Source organism: Protomyctophum bolini (genome assembly GCF_963924005.1).
Source record: "Protomyctophum bolini genome assembly, contig: SCAFFOLD_53, whole genome shotgun sequence".
NCBI classification, from domain to species: domain Eukaryota; kingdom Metazoa; phylum Chordata; class Actinopteri; order Myctophiformes; family Myctophidae; genus Protomyctophum; species Protomyctophum bolini.
The window spans coordinates 219,369-235,523 of NW_027666051.1; the positions used below are offsets into that span (position 1 = coordinate 219,369).

The 16,155-nt window shown below is 47.6% G+C and overlaps 1 long non-coding RNA gene across 1 annotated transcript; it reads left to right on the top strand.

The window, feature by feature from the left end:
* The first annotated feature begins 2,767 nt into the window (after nt 1-2,767).
* Nucleotides 2,768-8,132, top strand: LOC308312091. The gene is made up of 3 exons (XR_013963725.1): nt 2,768-2,855; nt 7,459-7,488; nt 8,021-8,132. It is a non-coding gene; the product is annotated as an uncharacterized lncRNA (long non-coding RNA).
* Nucleotides 8,133-16,155: the final 8,023 nt, after the last annotated feature.

Consider the following 16,155-nt stretch of genomic DNA (forward strand, 5'->3'; position numbering starts at 1 on the left):
TCACATTACAACTACATACAGAGTATGTAGTTGTAATTTGATTAGCAGTATACCGTGGTTACTTGGTTCCAAAAAGTGAAGCCAAGTTTTTTTCAACCGTAAGTCTGTGCCTGGTTTGCTGGGACCAGTTACAACATTACGTCATCGTTGAGAACTGGGACCAGAGTACATGGTGTGTGTATATGTATGACTAGCTCTCAGTGATGACGTAAGAGATATGGTCATCTGTGTAGTCTGTTCCCAGCAGACCAGGCACAGATTTACAAATTACAAATCACATTACAACTACATACAGAGTATGTAGTTGTAATTTGATTAGCAGTATACTGTGGTTACTTGGTTCCAAAAAGTGAAGCCAAGTTTTTTTCAACTGTAAGTCTGTGCCTGGTTTGCTGGGACCAGTTACAACATTACGTCATCCTTGAGAGAGTACATGGTGTGTATATGACGTAATGTTGTAACTTGTAACTTGTAACATTACGTCATATACACACCATGTACTCTCTCAAGGATGACGTAATGTTGTAACTGGTCCCAGCAAACCAGGCACAGACTTACGGTTGAAGAAAACTTGGCTTCACTTCGAAGAGACCAAGCGAAATGATTACTTGCGCGCTCTGCTTGCGCAAGTAACTACATACAGAGTATGTAGTTGTAATTTGATTAGCAGTATACTGTGGTTACTTGGTTCCAAAAAGTGAAGACAAGTTTTCTTCAACGGTAAATCTGTGCCTGGTTTGCTGGGACTAGTTACAACATTACGTCATCCTTGAGAGAGTACATGGTGTGTATATGACGTAATGTTGTAACTTGTAACTTGTAACTTGTAACATTACGTCATATACACACCATGTACTCTCTCAAGGATGACGTAATGTTGTAACTAGTCCCAGCAAACCAGGCACAGATTTACCGTTGAAGAAAACTTGGCTTCACTTCGAAGAGACCAAGCGAAACGATTACTTGCGCGCTCTGCTTGCGCAAGTAATAAATTACAGACATGATCTGCAGGGTGTCATAGTTAGTGCTTGGACCACGCCAGCTCCATATATGATCACAAAAGACGCCATCACACTCATGTCACCATGACTCAGCCATAACCATATAAGGAGTCCCCAAAGCAGGACCACGCCATCACACTCATGTCACCATGACTCACAAATCACTCAGCTCCATATATGGGCACAAAAGGGCCAAATAGGCTACGTTTGAGGAAATGATCTTGCATAATCATTATTATTGTTGATCGGGCGGTGCTTTTTCTTTGCCCAAACATGTCCAGACATGATTACCACTATACTAACCTCACCGATCCAGTCTCGCGTCTCTATAAGGTGAGACGCGAGACTGGATCGGTGATTGTCATGTCTGGACATGTTTGGAAAAAAAACAACGATGATGGTGGATGCGGGCAAAGCAGCAGCAGCACATCAACAATTATAGGGGAAATAGCTTCATCCACCACGGCTTCCGCAGTTTAGTGTGTATTCGTTATACATTACAAACGGGTCGATGACGTCCCAGACGCCTTCATTGCGGTCTTATCACTGCAATTATAATGAATACAAAGGTTACAATTGGCTGGCGAAGACGCTATGGCTTGCGATCTCCAGCAAAGTACATAAAGCGGCGAGTTGATCATGGCGGTCCCTCGGTAATGTGCAATCTGTCCATGACTGACTCCATGTGTGTTGCAAACGTTATGAAATCAAATGCCGATCGTTGCAGGTTTATATACGGGCAGAGAGCAAATCGCGTTATATCTTTTTCCGAGAATGAGAGAAGTGCAAGGCAAGCCTATGCAGTTGAAAGCAGTGGGGACTGGGAGTGGGGGGGGAACTGCCAATGCGATCCAAGACGAAGAGACCCCCCCCCCACAATTCTCCCTCGGGAGAAACCATGTAGAAACAGGAGGGGAGGGGGAATCGAGTGTATTCACACACACTAGAGCATGGACACATCCATTTTAGATCCCCTGACATCTGCGTTGGTCTATGCCGGACGGCCGTCTCCATTACGTCGTAATGGAGGGCTGCCTCCTCGCATAGACCAACCAATAGGCGGTGCCAGACGCTTCTCAGACCAACACCTCTTTTCAGGAGGGGGGGTTTTAAATCTTTGTAGAGCGGATCGGTGTTACATTATGAGTTGTCCGGGCGCGTATATAGTTGAACTATAGTAATCAATAGAAAAACGTATTTCGGACCATAAAACGTATAGAAACGTCATGCGCATAGCACGTTTGCGTATAATAAAGCGTATGGATACCTATTAGCGTGCGATGTGTTAAAAGGAGAATTGATTATAAACAAAAGAAGTCGATTTAATTCACGGTATGATTTATTTGATTGATATTGCTTACTAAGAGACGAATTATAAGTTGAACTGCATATCCCATGATGCATTTGTGTTTAGCACCGGATATCCGGGGAACCAAGCCTTTCTTTTTCTCAATCTAAAAAACAACAACAAAGCCTTGTTGTTGTTTTTTACATTGAGAAAAAGAAAGGCTCAGCCTAGTATGGCCGTATGTGCCAAATTGACTAACCAAACTAATTAATTGCATTATTCTGTACCATTTTTTGCCTATATAAAATTCAAGCATTCTAGTACCAGCCGACGTCCTCTTATGTTCATTTTTAATTTAATCTACACAGAACACATGTGAGAAACACGTCAGAAAAGATAAGAGTCAAGAAGAGAAAAATGCCGGTGCGAGATCATGTTAGATGTGTGAAAAGTGACAATACTATTGACAATATCCTAAGGTGGAAGGGCCAAGGAGGATGCTGTGACCACTAACCCAGCCTTAGCCACTGAAGAGGCAGGACTCAGCAGCCAGGTGGACACCACAGGTGGGTCTGGCATGGAACGTGCACACATAGACATCAAAGGGGGCTTCAGCCCCTGCCCTTTTGCCCATCTGTAAAATAACTGCCCTTTCTGTGGTGAAAGAAATGCAAATGCAACTCCTTTCCTTTCCAACATGCTGGAAGGCAGCGCATTCAGGAGAATTGCTTTTCTTTTACGAAGTCTCCTGAACTTGAACATATTTGTTTTGAAATCCACTAGCTAAAGAGTGCTGGGTTGCGCCCCAAAAAAAGCTGATCTTGTAGATCTGCTATTTTCGCTATTTTTGTCCAAAAGTGCCCTCTTACGGGATTGCAGCCCCTGCCCCTCTAACACTCTCTGCATGTCCCTGGGGTATGCAGGACGCATGTTCATGACGTCTAGATATTAGATCTATAGGACATTTATTATGACATCTCTGCTGTGGGGGAGAAACCAACTCCAAAATGTTCATTAAAAAAACAATTTTAAATAATGCACACTGCCTCATCAAAATTGATATTGTGACTTTATATATTGTCAATTGCTATTCCCGACAGTGACGATAGATACATTATTTGGTAACGCTTTACAATAATATGGCCACAAATCATTAGCAGTCATTAGCATGACTCATTAAAGGGGCATTTCAAACATGTGAGATGCTCGATTCATAATTTGATTTTATCAGACACAGCCCCTCATGAGCTAGAATTAGAGGGACAATTAATTGTTGTTTTTATCTTGTTTGAAGTAATAAGGATAAAATGCACATCAAATATCAAAATATTGAATGAATCATTAACAGGTTAAATACTGTCTGGGGTAGACCTATGTTTGAAAGTGAAATATCCCTTTAAACATCCTGCAGTGTTCACTTTTCTCTCATGCCAATGAAGCCAATTGAATTGAATTGAATTGAATTGTGCACGCATGCACGAGCGCACGCATTTGTAAAATACAAATAAAACGTCTCATTCATTTAAAAATCGATGCATTGTTGCATCGATTTCATTAACACAAGTCGATTCAAATTAGAATTAGAATGAAAAAATATATATATTTTCAATTGTTTTCCCCATATCATATTTTTTGCTCTGTGTGCGTATGTAAATAATTCAAACTGTAGGATTGGTTATTGTGACGGGCAGAAGTCATTCCTAATTCCCTTTGCATAGCGTACCGGAGCGCACTCGCCTATTAGTTTGCATTGCATTCAGAACGCGCCCTTAATTAAGAACCTAACTGCATCTGTGTGTGGCTCTCAGCGGTGTCCCACTATTAGCGACTTTAAGCAACGACGGATACGGCAGTCGGCTACGGCAACCGGAAATGGATCAGTGCTCGATACATAAACCTGCTCTCCGTCGCAGCCCTTTTTACTACGGGAGAACCTACACTACAACGCCATGTCATAACCATGTTTATTGAAATTATAGCTGTCATACATTTACACCTCTCTTATGCTTTGTCCCTCCTGAAAACAGTCGTTGTTTAAAGTCCCTATTGACTGGCTGAATGGCTGATGTTGAACTGCACTGTGGCAGAGAAGTAACAGATAGAAGCGTGCAAACTTTATCCCCAGACTATAGATCCCCCCCCCCCCACCTCCTTGCTGATGCAGTGACTGTCCTGTTTCTGGTTTAGCTTTACGCACGGGACGCATGAATCTCTCCCTCTCCGGTCAGAGTGGGTTGTTGTTTATTTGCATGGCTCAGAAAAGAGCTGCGCTGCGCTGTGTGCCAATTATGCCCCCTCTCCTGTTGACTGTGTTCTCTTTTCTGGTCTGTGTAACAGTGTGCGATCAAGGCACACTTGCGTACGTGTTTAGTGCTATTTATTATTACATTTTTATGTTTTGATAATTAGTGTTGTAGTCGAGACCACCTAAAGCGAGACCAAGACAAGACCAAGACCTAGGAGGGTCGAGACCAAGACCAAGACCAATAGCGATGCGAGCCTATGGGGCCGAGACCAAGACCAAGACCAAGACCTGGAGGGTCGAGACCGAGACCAAGACCAAGACCGCTGCTAGCCTAGGGGGCCGAGACCAAGACCAAGACCAAGCCCTGGAGGGTCGAGACCGAGACCAAGACCAAGACCGCTGCTAGCCTAGGGGGCCGAGACCAAGACCAAGACCAAGACCTGGAGGGTCGAAACCGAGACCAAGACCAATAGCGATGCGAGCCTATGGGGCCGAGACCAAGACCAAGACCTGGAGGGTCGAGACCAAGACCAAGACCAAGACCGATGTGAGCCTAGGGGGCAGAGACCAAGACCTAGGAGGGTCGAGACCGAGACCAAGACTGCCGCGAGGCGAGACCGAGTCAAGACCAAGACTATTTTTCCCTCTTATTTGATAGGTAGTATTATTAGGTACAGATAACAATCTTGATCTGAAACACATTTTACTTTGGAACAGCTCAAAATTAGGTATACTTGTCTACACAGCATATTATATGTAATATTTATGCTTGCACTTTGCACTGTGCTTTTTCCCCCCATTATCCTTGCAAATGTAATTTTTGTGTTCCACAAAGCCAAACCTTATAACAGCTGAATTAGCCGACATCTTATTGACCAGTACATTTGTTGTGCATTGCGCATGCACTGAATTAACCTGTGAACTGTGACCTCACCTGTCACACTGTCCGTCACTGTCAGTTTGTCAGTTTCCGACCAAAACCTTTCAGATTAATGGCTATGGGCTATGGCTCACCTTCAAATTAAAACAATAGTTTATTAGTTGGTTTTGGTTGCTGCTGTTTGAGCCTTTTAGTAAATAAATCGGTAATGAACCAACAATGTCAATGAGGCATGCATGCACGTTATACAACAAAGGATTTGCACATGATCGTTTTTATTATAGCCTGACAAGACAAGACATGATCACATAAGGTGGACCGTGGACGATGGATGGATTTTAGTTTACTTTAGGTATAGATGTAACGTCAGGTAGGTGGTGGTTCTTTACTCTTCTCATGATGAAACTAAACCGAGGCGATGCTTCATAGTTCATACATATGTCGCGGTCGCGCTGCACCGCTAGAACACTGTTGTTATGCAGAGTTGTGGTGATTAGACTCCATTAAAGCTGTCATCTGTAGAGAAGCTCCTCTGGTTGTGGAACAGTCAAGGTTGAGAATCTCTGCTTCTCAAGGCTCTACCTGGGTACAACCGTACATATACTGTATGTGTCATGCAACCCATTCTGGACGGGAACCCCTTTTGGTGAATTAAGCATTATGTTATTCTTTAGCTGTTGAAAAATAGCAGATCTACAAGCTCGTAGTGCGGCACTCAGTGCTGTGCTATGAGCTTGTAGATCTGCTGTTTTTCTTTTAATAGTGAAAATGTGGCGCAAATCTTTGAATATATATATTCTTTCATAACGAACGTTTTTTAACTCAAATCTTTGCTACTGGGGTCCCTGGAACAACATATTTTCAGATGGGGGTCAGCGGCCAGTTACATGACAGAAAAATGTCAGGATTTAGAAGGCATTTGTAGAATCGTCCTCAGGTCTAAATGCGTTAAGCATTATGTTATTATTTAACTGTTGAAAAATAGCAGATCTACAAGCTCGCTGAATATATTCTTTCAGAGCCAATGTTCTTTAACTCAAATCTTTGCTTTCGCTGGAACAACATATTTTCAGATAGGTGTCCGCTCCGCAGTCAAATACAGATAATTCTGGGGGTCCTTGACATGAAAAAGGTTGCACCACTGACATAGAAACAATAGATTTTCAGAAAACTGTCATGATTTAGAAGATATTTTGACGAATCGAGCTCAGGTCTAAATGGGTTAAAATGGCCAGGGTCCACTTACTGAAATTAATTAATAGTTACCGTCCGTATGCAATAAAGAGGTTTTCTTCTAAACCAGTGTTTCCCAAACCTTTTTAGCCTGTGACCCAAAAATAAAAATATGATGTCTCCCCTCCCCGACACCCAAACTATAGCCTAGTTAAAATAGCCGATATACAAGCTTCGCGCCGCATTGTGACCTTGTAGATTGGCTATTTTCACTACTACCTAAACACTTGTTTTCTAATTTATGGAATTTCTTTGATATTCTTTCTTTGATTTCTTCATGACATTACTTGAATTAAATGTTTTTAATTCATGAAACTTTTTGCTTTTTTGGGATTTTCTTTTTTTTTAATGTCCTGAAATAGTAATAATTAAAAACAAAATGTAGGAAACAAAACATAAAGGGACCCATAACAATGTGTCCATGACCCACAAATGGGTCCCGACCCCCTATTTGGGAAACGGTGTTCTAAAGAACAAGTCTAAAATTATACATTTTAGGAAACACAGAAAACAGACTTAAATGAGGACATTTTGATCTGTAAGGGCAAAACCTTACAGTATACAGTATACAAAAATCAATTGCAATGCTTAATATATTATTCAAATAGTGAAATCTTACCTGAAATAGGTTCAAAAGTAGGTCAACTTCATTACACTTGCATAATGCATGGCTGCCAAATGAACTACTTTTCTCCAGTGCATTTGGTGCAACAGATAAACCACAACTAGACCCAAGCAGAATGTATTAGTAGAGACGATCCATGTTCTCTGTTACAGTGGAACTCATTTATTCTGATATTTGTCTCCTCAGCTCTCCAGACTGAATCACACAACACAACAGGTAAACAAAGAACACATTATTATTATTGTTGTTGTTGTTGTTGTTGTTGTTGTTGTTGTTGTCCAATGGATCCACTGTAGTTATTATTCATTCACAATATAATGTTAATACATTTGCATTGGTTGGTTAAATATTCATAAAACTTTCACTTATGTTTATTTAGATTTATTTTTAAATAGCTAAAATAGCCGATCTACATGCGATGCGATGTTGCGATGCGTTACAGAGACCAAAACGTACAAGCCCTAACAGATAGGAAAATAGTAGATCCACAAGCTCACGTTGTGGGCTTGTAGATCTGCTATTTTCACTGTCTTACTTTATTGCGTTGTGTGCTTGTAGATCGGATATATAGGAACAAGCAGGGGAAAATATGGAAATAAGAGGTTAACGATATTATATCCCAGGTGTGGTATTGACAATAATAAACACAGACATTCATAAATGAACTTCACGCATAACTGTCGATAGAACTGTTGCTTTTTCCTCTTATTGTGTAATAATATCCCAACAACTACTTCCTGTGCCTCAGTGTTCAACAGCACGTGTGACAGCGAAGAGTTCCTGTGTCAAAACAAAATATGTGTCCCCAAGAGCTTTGTGTGCGACCATGACGACGACTGTGGTGACGGCTCAGATGAGCCCAAGGAGTGTGGTGAGTGGACGCTTCTCATACTGAATGAATATGGATATGAATTCATTTGGTCTCAGACGGATAGGAAAATATGTTGTGCCTAATGCGAGATCTTATTGTTAAAACGTTTCAAACATATTCACAATGTCAAGCTCTATACTTCCTGTTCCAGAGTATCCACCATGTGGCTCCAACCAGTTCCGCTGTGCCAACGGCCGCTGTCTCATCCAGAGAGCGTGGGAGTGTGACGGAGAGCTCGACTGTCACGACCACTCAGATGAAGCTCCCAAGAATACTCGCTGCAAGTGGAAAGACCCAAGTAAGAAACGCACACGTACGCACACATGCACGCACACACACGCTCTCTTTGCTGCTCAGTGTAGTGGAATATAGATGGCTGTCAAACTCCTGTCTCTTACAGTATATACTGTACATACTACCTGTGCATGTCAGAACTACTGGTGTGTCTTAAATAAATACCCACGTCTCATGTGAGGTGGGGTCATTCCCCATACATATTATACGTTGTGGAGAGATATATCAATATTGATTGATTGATTGATTGATTGATTGAATATAATATTAGACAGAAATGCAAACAGCACGAGTACAGTCAAACACAAAAAGTGGACTGGATGGATTGTTTCCATCAAGGTCTTATGTAAACAATAGAGAATACACTATTCTATATTACAAGGTAGGATATTGAAGATATCAGTCACACATTAAATTAATAAACAGATACATTAATAAGAGAACGTCAAACCTCATCCATCGTCATAACTATAGAACTGGCTTTTTGCTCTTATTCTATAATTCACTATCAAGGACCACACCACCAATGGAAACATTTAACCATTTATTGAAATGTAGGAGGGAAGGAAGAGCATGGTTATGGTTACGACAGATGGCCCGCGACGGGCCGGCGGCGACATCGAGGATAAAGCAGAGGTGGGGAAGCTTCGGGGATCCGGCATGCTCCCGAGGCACGTCAGACCCCCCTTAGGGATCTGTTAGAGGGAGTAGGATGAGAATTAGGGTGGGGGGGTGGGACGACGAAAGCGAGAACGGGGGGAGAACCAGGGGTAGGATGGGTTGGTTATATATGGGTGGAGGTGGCTTGATTGGGGATGGCTGATAGGAGATAGGAGATGGAGGCGGCTGCATTGGGGGTGTGGTCCTGGTCCTGAACTTCAGTTATCTCTAACTCCATTTCACTATCAAGGACCACACCACCAATGGAAACATTTAACCATTTATTGAAATGTAGGAGGGAAGGAAGAGCATGGTTATGGTTACGACAGATGGCCCGCGACGGGCCGGCGGCGACATCGAGGATAAAGCAGAGGTGGGGAAGCTTCGGGGATCCGGCATGCTCCCGAGGCACGTCAGACCCCCAAAAGCTTCATTAAGGGAGACGGGATGGGGCGGCCTTCGGATCTTGCGGATCTGGTCTGATGTAGCGGAGGTATGCCTGGGAGGGCCAGTGGCCCGTGATTTGGATCAGGTGGTCGGGGATGCTGTTACGGGATGCGGGGGTGGCTGCGCCGATCCTGAAAGAATGGCCTGAGTAGTGTGTCGGGGAGATACCGGAGAGGGCAGGTATGTGCGGAGTTGTTGGATGAACCACGTCTGGAAGCAGCGCGTCCGGACTCGGAAGTGAGAGCGGATCTGAAGGAGAATAACTCTGGGACTTCTGGTATGGAAGGTAAGTAGGGAGCAGTTTGTAGGGTTCGGGATCGACTGGTTTCCGGGGAAGAGGACGGGTGAGCGTAGCTTGGGGTTAGGATAGTCTTGAGTGTTTGATGTAGTCGACCTGGGGTTCGACTGACGGGGAGCGGTATCCTGAGTGGAGAGTTCGTATGCGTGTGACCGGAAGGTCTGTGGCGAGGGGCAGGCGACGAGGGACTCGTGCGGGTTCCTGGAGGTCGATGGAGGTGAGGTTGGATGGTGGCGACGATGGATTGGTTTGGTTATGGGAGTGGCGGAGTTCTGCCGAGCTGACTCGACTGTTGATATGGATCCGGGAGGAGTGGAGAGACTGGGGAAAGGCGAGGTTTTCAGGTTGAATGTCGGCACCGGATGTGGGGAACTGGAGTTGGATCGGGGCCTGCCTCCCGGCGCAACGTCTGAACTTTGTGTCGGTGAAGGCATGGAATGACCGGAACGTGAGCGACGTGGGGGTGGAACTGATGGGAACCTGGGTGCCAGATGAGATGGCCTGTGAATGGCACGATAAACGGAGTGGGAGCGGCCTGTGATGACGATATTGCCGACGGCTGTGTTGTCCGAGTGGATTGGGATCGATCGGTGAGACTGTTCGTGGCTCCTGCGAGCTCCGGGGTTCGTCCGGCAGCAGAACATCTGGTGCTGTAGAGACCCCAAAAGTCTTGCGGATTGGTGAGGTGGTCTTCTTGGAAGGGGATGCCGTTCCGGAGACGAAGAGACGGAGCCAGAGTTGAACCTTGTGGTGGCGATGGCGAAATTAGGATGGCACGGGGAGAAAAGACGCTTGGCGTGGCTCGGGTAGAGGAGGGTTTGGGCGGGGGAGACGGGTCCAGATGAGCATCGCACCACGGCGTGGGCTGATTGAGGGATACCGGAGGGTGGAGGATCCGGTGGACGTGAGTCGAAGCTGTTCGAGGGACGACCTGGAGGTGATGGTTACGGGTGGGCGAGTGGCATCGGATGCTTGGGAAATGACCTGGAGGTGATGGGTCCAGGTGGCGTTGGAGTGTGGTGTCGGATGCTTGGGGCGTGGCCTGTAGGTGTCGGGTCCCTATGAGCATCTGGTGGGACCTGCTTGAGGAGATAGCTGAGGTGATGGGTCCGGGTGATCCTGGGAGGGGGGAAGGCACGCTGCACGGAGGGAGAGAGGAGTGTTGTGTTGAGGGAGACGATGCTGACCCGAAGGAGATTCACGCAGTGCCGGGGGAGACGACACTGGTTGGGAGGAGAGGCACGCTGTGCCGAGGAGACGACGCTGGTTGGGAGGAGAGGCACGCTGTGCCGGGGAGACGACACTGGTTGGGAGGAGAGGCACGCTGTGCCGAGGAGACGACGCTGGTTGGGAGGAGAGGCACGCTGTGCCGGGGAGACGACGCTGGTTGGGTGGGTTGAGGCACGCTGTGCCGGGGAGACGGCACTGTGGGTGGGTTGAGGCACTCTGTGCCGAGGAGACGACACTGTGGGTGGGTTGAGGCACGCTGTGCCGAGGGGACGACGCTGTGGGTGGGTTTCGGCTCGCTGTGCCGAAGAGACGACGCTGTGGGTGGGTTGAGGCACACGTGCTGAGGAGACGGCGCTGTGGGTGGGTTGAGGCACGCTGTGCCGAGGGAGACGACACTGACTGGGGGAGAGGCACGCTGTGCAGGGGAGACGACGCTGGTTGGGAGGGGAGGCACGCTGTGCCGAGGAGACGACAGTGGTTGGGAGGGGAGGCGCGCTGTGCCGAGGGAGACGATACTGGTTGGGAGGGGAGGCACGCTGTGCCGAGGAGACGACACTGGTTGGGAGGGAAGGCACGCTGTGCCGAGGAGACGATGCTGGCTGGGAGGAGAGGCACGCTGTGCCGGGGGAGACGACGCTGGCCCGGGAGAGAGGCATGCTGAGCAGAGGGAGACAACGCTGGCTGGGAGGAGAGGCATGCTGTGCCGAGTGGGGCGGCGCTGTGCCGGGGGAGGAGGAACTCTGGGCCGAGATGAACGGCAGGGGGTAGTGGCATCTCGGTGCCTGACTCCCCGTACTGTGGCGAGCTGTCTGTGTAGACTGAGGTGAGGGCGGGGGGTGGCATCTCGGTGCCTGACTCCCCGTACTGTGGCGAGCTGTCTGTGTAGACTGAGATGAGGGCAGGGGGTGGCATCTCGGTGCCTGGGATGGGGACGAGGGGTGGTGGCATCTCGGTGCCTGGGATGAGGGCGAGGGGTGGTGGCATCTCGGTGCCTGGGATGAGGGCGAGGGGTGGTGGCATCTCGGTGCCTGGGATGAGGGCGAGGGGTGGTGGCGTCTCGGTGCCTGAGATGAGACGAGGGGTGGTGGCATCTCGGTGCCTGAGATGAGGACGAGGGGTGGTGGCATCTCGGTGTCTGAGATGAGACGAGGGGTGGTGGCGTCTCGGTGCCTGAGATGAGACGAGGGGTGGTGGCATCTCGGTGTCTGAGATGAGGACGAGGGGTGCTGGCATCTCGGTGTCTGAGATGAGACGAGGGGTGGTGGCGTCTCGGTGCCTGAGATGAGACGAGGGGTGGTGGCATCTCGGTGTCTGAGATGAGGGCGAGGGGTGCTGGCGTCTCGGTGCCTGAGATGAGGACGAGGGGTGCTGGCGTCTCGGTGCCTGAGATGAGGACGAGGGGTGCTGGCGTCTCTGTGCCTGGCTCCCCGTACTGTAGCGAACTGCCTGTGTAGGCTGGGATGGGGGGGCAGACGGCGTCTCGTTGCTGGTGTCCCTTGCGGGGGCTGATGGCTGTCTGCGGCTTCTGTGGGCAGTGGGGGGCGCCGGCGTCTCGGTGCCGGCGGCCCTTTTTGGGGCTGGCTGGCGTCTGTGGCATCTGCGGGCAGTAGGGGGCGCCGGAATCTTGGTGCCGGCGGTCCCTGCTGGGGCTGGCTGATGTCGGTCTCGGCGGACAGTAGTGGACGCTGGCGTCTCGGTGCCGGCGGCCCTTGTTGGGGCTGACTGACGTCTGTGGCCTCTGCGGGCAGTAGGGGGCGCCGGCGTCTCGGTGCCAGCTGTCCCTGCTGAGGCTGGCTGATGACGGCCACTGCGGACGGTAGGGGGCGCCGGCATCTCGGTGCCCGACTGTGATACCTGCAAGACAGGAATGGGCTCGGGGGAGAAGAAGAAGGCATTACGTGCTGCCACCAAAATAGGGGCCTGACAGTGACAGTTTCCTTGTATTTTAGCGATGATGGTGAAAGAATACCGGTCTTTAGTAGAAACTTGAGTTGAGCCTGGGCCCCGACCTGCAGCTGCGGGGGGGTACTGGAGATCCGGTGCCGATGGCACCACCGTTTATGTGTTTGCTTTTAATTACTTTTAATTGATTTTATTTTTATTGATTTATTAGTTTATTTTAATTTGAGGTGCGAGTCGAGCACGTAACGTGGGCCAAACGAGTCCCTGTTGGACGAATGAGTGTGAAGTGCGATGACTGTTTTGGTGAATTGAACATGGTGGACCCTGTTGTAAACGAGTGTAGTGCTTAATTGGGTCGTCCACTCACGGTTAACAGTCTTGTATTGAGTTTGTGCTTGAAATGTACTGTAATTCTGCGAGCCGTTAATGAATATTTCGATCAATCAATCAATGCTGCTTTTACGAGCTTTCCCTGTGCTGGGTGAACTGTCCCTTTAACGGGGGCGTGTACGTCACGACATGCAATTGTAGTTTTTCGTGGGATGGTGGGAATGACACCCGGAAGCGCTGGACTACAACTGCGGCCAAATTAAGTGAAAGAAACTTAACTTCTAAGTGGGATCGAATCCCTCGTCTTTCTCTTAAGTGTTAGTCTCACTGACAGCTGTTTGATGATGCTGCACTCATTGCATGTTCCTGTGTTGCCTTGTGATGATTGGGGGGGATTATCTGGGATCTAGTGCTTGAGCTTCTCCCGTTGTTATTATTACTCTGAGTTTGAAAGTAAAGAAGAGTTGTGTTAACCTGTGTCGTGGTCCAACTTTCGCAAACACGATGGTTACAACAATCGCTGGCGCGCGATCCGCGGAGAATGGGGACAGCTGCGTGCTGTCCGCCGATCAATCAATCGAACCAACAAACAAATGATGACGATACGAACCATGCAAGGGGACCTGGGACGATGCGAACCATGCGAGGAGAAGGACTGTTTGGAGCGCCGACGTTGGAACGGCCGTGACGGATGACGGGAACGGGGAGAACGCATTCCTTCCGTGGATTTATCTATACCTGGCCTGGGACTTAATCTGAAAGCTACGACTGATGGGTAGAAAGGAGGAAACGGCTTGAGGTGAGATGAATGAGCCGCCGGTCGAGTAGTTGTGTATGCTGCACTGTCACATATTTCTGTTGTTGGGTTGGCGTTGCCGTTGCGTGTTCTCGCGACGAAAGCGAGAACGGGGGGAGAACCAGGGGTAGGATGGGTTGGTTATATATGGGTGGAGGTGGCTTGATTGGGGATGGCTGATAGGAGATAGGAGATGGAGGCGGCTGCATTGGGGGTGTGGTCCTGCTCCTGAACTTCAGTTATCTCTAACTCCATTAATGGATTGACCTAAACAACTACTTCCTGTGTCTCAGCAAACCCGTGCCGCAGCTACCAGTTCATGTGTCAAAATAAACGATGCATCTTCAAGAGTCTGGAGTGTGACGGATACAATAACTGTGGCGACAACTCAGATGAGGCTCACTGTAATAACCCAGGTAAGACGCGCACGCACGCACGCACGCACACACACACGCACGCACACACACACACACACACACACACACACACACACACACACACACACACACACACACACACACAGCTATGAGTGCACCTATAACATCTCCAAATACATTCCAGAAATGAAGACTTTGTGTCGTAAACTTTTACACGATCAGAATCACATTCATCTAAACCTCCTCTGCTTCCATTTTTCTTCCCTCTCTCCTCCTTTCTCTAAGTTTCCACTGTGACAAAGAACAAATGCTATGTTTGTCACAACGGGAACTGTGTCCAGGAGACATTGCTGTGTGACGGCAAGGACGACTGTGGCGACGGCTCTGATGAGCTCAGCAGCTGCTCTGTTAACGAGTGTCAAAACAGCGAGCTGAGTGGCTGCTCCTCCCAGCTCAGCTGTAAAGACCTCAAGATAGGCTTCAAGGTATGGAATCAACAGCGCCATTTGACACAGATTCCACCAAGACACTGATGAAACACCTGGTCAGCATCACGCTCTGTTCCTGTCTCCTTACAGTGCACATGTCCCAGCGGCTTCCGTCTGAAGGACGATGGGAAGACGTGTGTGGACGTAGATGAGTGTAGCAGCTATCCCTGCACCCAGCACTGCAACAACACACAGGGCAGCTTCCATTGTCTCTGTGTGGAGGGTTACCAGCTCAGCCCTGAAGAGCCCACCATCTGCAGGTCCACATCTGGTAGGAAACAGTGGGAGCTCAAAGCACTGAAAGCACATTGGTTGTCTATTCCAAGAATAGAAGATATACGTACATTATACAAGCTCATAGCGCGGCACTATGTGCCGAGCTATGAGATCGTATAGCCAGAGGTGGACTTACCCTTGGGCTAGGGTGGGTTGCAGCCCGGGGCCCCCGACTAGGGTGGCCCCCGAAAAATATTAAAAAGAATATATATATATATATATATATATATATATATATATATATATATATATATAATTATTATTTTGTGTTTATTATGAAATTGATAGTACTTTTTATAAGCATTGGTTTCATGTTGCGCTGCTGCTGCTGTTGCGCTGCTCAGATCAATAACCTGTCGACATCAGTATCAGTGGGTAACACCCTTCGCTACGAAGGGTAGCGTCCCAGATCGTCCCAGATCCCTCTTACAAACTGCTGCGTACGACAGTAGATTGAAGCTAAGAAGGCTTTCAGGAAATTGTTTTGCTTCTAAGTTCATTCATCCAGGAGGTGTTTTCCCGAAGCCAGATAAGAAGACTCGTAATGCTGTGCTCTTGAGAACCAACTTAAGTAGTGCTTCCTGAAAGCAGTTAGGTAGCAGCACGTAATGCTGTGCACTTGAGAACCAGCTGCTATACTACTGAAGATACTGCATAAACTCAAAACCTTTTGGGGAAACGGGTTTGCTGCTAAACGCAGTACCTTAGGAGGCCTGAGTCTGACGTCTCTCTGAGTTGGTTATTTTAATTCATTCATGAATCTTTTTGTTGTCTCTTTTTGTCAATCTCTTTGTAACTGTTATTTTTGTCTATTTTAACGAGAACCCCTTTTTGTGTTTTAAGCATCATTTTGAACTTCTATTGAAAAATAGCAGATCTATAAAGACATTGTAGATCTGCTATTTCTGAAAAAT